This window comes from Haemaphysalis longicornis, unplaced genomic scaffold (genome assembly GCF_048455015.1).
Source record: "Haemaphysalis longicornis isolate Haplotype H1 unplaced genomic scaffold, Haemaphysalis longicornis Haplotype H1 scaffold_1, whole genome shotgun sequence".
Classification (NCBI taxonomy): domain Eukaryota; kingdom Metazoa; phylum Arthropoda; class Arachnida; order Ixodida; family Ixodidae; genus Haemaphysalis; species Haemaphysalis longicornis.
In genome coordinates this window covers 328,575,391-328,581,081 of record NW_027526203.1, presented here as the reverse complement: position 1 = coordinate 328,581,081, position 5,691 = coordinate 328,575,391, and the positions used below count along the sequence as shown (strand labels likewise).

At 42.6% G+C, this 5,691-nt stretch overlaps 1 long non-coding RNA gene across 1 annotated transcript; it reads left to right on the top strand.

Moving 5' to 3' along the window:
- Window positions 1-723: 723 nt before the first annotated feature.
- On the top strand, window positions 724-5,015 carry LOC144151981 (uncharacterized). The gene is made up of 5 exons (XR_013319027.1): window positions 724-859; window positions 2,098-2,239; window positions 2,428-2,587; window positions 2,675-2,797; window positions 3,286-5,015. It is a non-coding gene; the product is annotated as an uncharacterized LOC144151981 (long non-coding RNA).
- The last annotated feature ends 676 nt before the right edge of the window (window positions 5,016-5,691 follow it).

Below are 5,691 nucleotides of genomic sequence, written 5' to 3'. Positions count from 1 at the left end.
AACGGGTCGATGTATTATTACTTACTAATTAGCTGTAAGTAGCTTTATATAACGTGGGTATCTAAGAGCGTCGCAGTATATTTTATTGACTAAGGAAAGGCTTGTTGTCAAGAAAAGCAGTAAATGAAGCCACGCCCTTTTGCATTCATTGTAAACAGTAACGGAGAAATTGTCATGCAAAGTTAAGCTCGGATATCGCACGCACTCACGGCCCTCCGCGAGAAACAACTTTAGCCAGTACTAACGCGCTAACGCGGCTATTATCTGAGCTTTGTTTCGGCCTCGCGGGCGTAAACGTCCGCTTAGACGCATACGCCCGTTTTCCGAATCCAATAAAGGCCATCACGTGGGCCGAGTTTGTATGAGTTCTTATGCGGGCGCATCGCCAAAGCCTCCGCGAGAACGAAAGTACGCCGAAGCCATGAGGAAAAGACCGCCACTCCAGTAGCGCTGTCAATGCGCATGCGTCAGCAGCAGCACGGCAGAGCTGTTTTTGCGTTGATTCACAGTACAGTGGGGCTGCAACGGGTACGATGACGACGGATGAAAATCGGGACTGCGTCAACACTTTAAACGACAGCAGCGCTCCCATCTTCCAGGATTCCCTCCGCTAATTTTACGGACTTCCGCATGCAGCGCCACCAGTGGCATCCCCAAGCGGGTTTCTCAATTGCTCGCGCGATGCGCGTGATATTTACTAAAGAAATTCTCGGTCACGCTGGCGAGAACCGTTAGCGCCGTTAGCAGTTTAAACGGGTTAAATTGGGTTGATTGCGGCGTGCAACTGCGAATTTTTTCATATCCCTGGGCTGTATTTCCTGCTCGACGAAGTGGAGTTTTGCCAGGAGGCGCAAAAAAGGTCAGTGCTGCTTATTTATGTGCTGGTAACGGTTGTTGTTCAGAGACATCCTTGTTAACTGCGTCCGATAAACATACCGCGTCTATGCCCGTTGTTCGTGTGTCGTTCATGCTTGTGGTCGCGGCGTGTAACATTTTGTGTTGGAGAAACGTTTGCAGCCGTAATTTACCAAAACTCCCGTGTTCGTGGGTCAGAGTCGGCTGGACATTTCTGACTGCGTACGTCAGAAGTTCCTGGTTTGCGCGTTTCATGAGTGGATGTTTCCTTACTGTGTGGCTTTGCTTAGTTGTATATTGACGGTAGCTGTGTATGTCTGCGGTAGCGAATCTTCTCGGGTTAGTCGCTCGCGATAATCGCGCGTGCACACGTGTACAACTTCCAAGCAAGTTTGTCGGAGCGTCCGTCCTTAGATTTATTGGTATTTTTAAAACTTGCGTGGTAATTGCGGCGTTGTGTTAGTCTGATGAGTAGAATGCCATTTACTGTGCTTACCAGACCGGGAGTCTTCGACCTTGCCCGTTGCGCGCAAGGTAGACGCTATTTCGAGTTGTGTTGATGTGCTTTCAAGGCGTCAGCTTACGTTTATCTGTGCAGTGTGTTATGCAGTTCCATGTTTCTTCCAATTCCTTTGACCAATTGAGATGATCTATTTTACATTGCCTGAAGTGTAGAGAAATGGAAGGGACAGTGGTTGTCTTAGCAGTACCGCAGTAACAAACGTTTCTTTTGTAGAGGGGAAGAAATATGTGGAAACACGCAGCGGGTATATAGAAAGTGTGCTGCCGTTTCTATGCTGGTAATGTCAGTGGTAACTTGAGACTTCAGGATAATTATCCAATATCCATAATTAGTGGTTGCTACTTCACGAACCGCGTTAGAAATAAGCCACTCTTGCATTTTTATGCCGTCAATGTCGGTGGTAACCCTAGAGTCGAAATAATTTCCGACAACGCTCCGGTGATAAGTTCTTGCATCACTATGTGCACCCAACATTAACCCATTTCTGTGCTTCCTTGAACTTAGAAAATATACTGCGAAAGCAGATTGCTACATTCTGTATTCGATCTGTGTAACCTGTCCAGATGCAGACTATGGCTGACTGTGGAGAAATTTGTCTCTACACTGGTAGTTTGCGACAATTGTTTTCCTTTGTCTGAAGAACAGAAATTAAAACGAATTATTTCCATTCCTTACATATACCTGTGAAGTCATGGCTGTGGCATTCACTGTGGCTGAAGACATCTTCGGCACCCCGAGGCGTCGTCGTGACAAGTGTGACAGATTGTGAATCCATTGTGGAAGTCATAAAGCCACGAAAGAGTGCCTCTTGAGTGTTGCGTATTATACAGACGTTCACCACTCCGCATGGAGCAATGACAGGTGAGCCTAAAAATGTTCAAATATTTTTATATTTAAAATTGTTTCGCCTGAAAACGTTACCAGGGCTCGTGATGCAAAATAAATTTTAGCACAACTAATCAGGCCTTGTACGAGATCTTGTAGTACTCCCTTCTTAGAGGGAAGCGTAAATTTATGCTTCGATATTTTTATACTGTTTTTATTTCTAGGAAATAGGGCGGACCGGGACTTAAAACAATGGAACAAGGAATGCATACTGCCATTTTCCTGGTTCTTGACGGCGTGTGTTCACCGTTCTTGAAGTCGTGTGTTCACAAAAAGGAAACACGTGAAAGCCGTTGTACGGGATGAAATCATTGCATTCTACAAGTAAGTACGCACTCCCAGTTCTGGAACTTTGATGGTCCCTTTTTAGGTAGTTGCATTATACGTAATGGCTTCGGAACACCATTTCAGTGACAACTTGACCTGTAGGTGAAAACGACAGTAAGAGCTTTTGGGAACACGTTGGCAAAACTTTCCTGGAAAATCACTCCGAGGAGGCCCTGCCAGGAACGCCTGCATCTTAATTTTAGTTGGGTAAGTTGGCATTTTATTTTTGTGGGACTCAATTTATGGTAGTGTTTATTGAAGCTGGCATTTTATTTTTGCGGGACTGAATTTGTGGTAGTTTTCTTTGTAGCAAAATCTTACTGTTAAGAATAAATCGTGAACTCCAAATTGGGAAATACCTTCACATTCAGCCTGTTTCGGATGCTGCAACATGTGGACAAAAAAACTATTATTTTGCATTCAAGTTTTGCAAACATTTTGCTTTCACATTGAGAGTTGCTGCTGTGATAATACGGCGCCACGGCCACGCCCAATGCGGTTGCTTTTCAAAATTAGAGAACTGCCATTGACAGTCTGTGCTAATATTTTTTGTACATTGTTAGCAGCATTCCCAGAAAAGAAACCAAGAAATCGCTGATATTTCAATCAATTACTGTGCTATAAAAGGGGTATCCTAAGCAACTCACTCATTTAAAGCCATCGTCTAACAAAATTTTCTTGTTCCTTCCTTAAAGGTACATGACGTGGTCCAGTTATTCTCGACGTCCAGTTATTTTGAGAGAAGAGAATGGCAGCGTAAATATTGTCTGCAAGAAACACGTCATGTATTTTCCCCCTGCATTGTCGCATCAAGATGTGGTCATCCTCCTCGCCGTATATTTCATCTTAATCTCCTGAAACTTATGCGACTTTGGAGAGTTCTTGGAACTTTTGCAGAGAGTTCTTGGCCATTTAACAGTGGCCTGGTGTCATTTAAGTTTAAAGCTCTGTTGAAAGACTTGATGTGGTCACTCTACTTTGGGTTTTAAATTATTGGTAGACGTTTAAGCCTATTCGGAAAGATATGTCGTGGTTCAAATGATTGGTAGATGCAAGCGGCATGTCAACTGCAAAAGTGAAGTCGTGCTTTCCTTTGCAATTTTTCATTATTGGCACAAAGCGCAGGCTGCCTTTGCCGCTGCTCTGTTACTCTGTTAATGTAGCTAATGGCACTGCACTGTAACGTTTTTATTATTCAAGTGCAGCTCGAAATTTTTTTCCATGGCAGTGCTGCTGTTGATGGATGCAAACGTGAGAGTAATTATTTACACAGACGGTTTGGGGTTTTATTAATCAATTTTTCTACTGTATCTTAGCTGACACCTACGCCCTAGAAGAATGCGAAATATACATATTTGGCTTGAAAAAGTTGTTTACTTTGGACAAAGTTGCATTTCTCGCTTGTTAGAGGCAGTGCTTTGGTCACAAGCATACTGTCGTCATGATAGTAGGGTTTGTATAGCACGCAACTGAATTTTACCTCAGATAAATGTTTCGGCTGGAAAAATGCTTCCAAGTTCGCTTGGTAAAATTGGTCACCTGTATGTTTCAACGCTACCTGGCTTGGTTATTTGGGATGTCTGAATTGTTCTTGAGGGAACTAATAACGTCTTTAGAGTTAGGCTGCTTGATAAATTTTAAAATGCGTAACATGCTCCGAGCTATCTGGTTTGTAAAATTTTGTAAGATTCACACTGGGTGCTATGAGCTTTTTTTTTGGATAAGTTATTTTAAATAACTACAAATTGTCGGGGAAAGAACGCGGCTTCAGTGAAAGGCTTTTTCAGGGCGCGTATATAGTCGGTTTTGGCTACAGTTACCTTGATATTACAGTTAGCTTGATATTGATATATGGTGTATGTTTTAGTTGTGCAATAGTGCCACATGCTTCCGGTAATTTTTTCTGCGCAAATGTTAAATTGTTAGTATTGGCTCCGGTGTTCTTTTCCTACACTCTTGCAGGTCTTGTGATAATCCAACCGTGTATGGCTTGTATTTTTAGCTTTTCCCTACAATTTAATAGCAAACTGCATTTTTTGAAACCGGGATGCGTAAACATGGTATGGCAAGCGCTGTGGGTACTTCCGCATTTGCGGTACCTGATTTCATGTCATAAAACAGCATATTTTATGCTCACTGTTGTGTAATGCTTTATGAGTTACTGCGAGGGTAGATGTACAAGTCTGTTTGTGACGCGGTTGCGCTTAAAGCCATCTTTATTACCCACGTGTTTTTAGTAAAAAAGAATGGTAACTATTAGCAAAAATAGGAAAATGCCACTTAGATCGTTTTGGCCACTTGATATCGTTTTGGTATTTGATCCTGTACGCTGGTCATTTTCTGCCCAAGTGGAAACAGATATGTCTCCGTATCTCAAATGTACGCAATAATACGAGCGAATAAAATTTCCTTAGTGTTTTTAAAAGCATTGTATCAGTGCTAATAGTTGGTTTGGTGTGTATTTTAATGCGAGTCTTGTTTCTTTTACATGCAGCCAAAACCCAGAACAGGATTCGGCGGATGAAGCCAAAGTCTCTGTGTGCCGCTCCAGGTATCTCAGACCAACTTTTATATAGAACTGTGCTCCGATAGGCAACTGTTGGGAACTGTCAGGGACCACACTGCTGCGGCGGTTTCTGTTTTCCAATTGTTGGTATCACTGTGGGCCATATGTCAAGGCTGCGTTAGAATAGTGCTTGCGGTTTCCTTCTGATACCAATGCATCCGCCTGCCTGGCAAATGACCTCAGTTTATACCAACAGGAAAGCAGATATGTTGGAAAAGTGGAGTCCCATAGACAGCTTCTCAACGTCTATCGAAACACCGTTTTATATAAACAGCTGGTCTGAAGGTACCTGGAACGGCGCACCGGATAAATCCATAATCATTTTACGTGGATCAGTGTTCCAGTAACTTACACTACCAGTTTATTTGGAACAGTGATCCGTATATTTTTATTTGGAACGCCGATCCAGATAATATAGCTGCAAAAATATGTGGTGCACTGTTCCACTTACATTTTCAGGATATGTGGAACACGGTTCCAAATATATAAGTGGAACTTTTTTGCAAAAAAGTTCCAGTTACTAAGTGGATCTTAT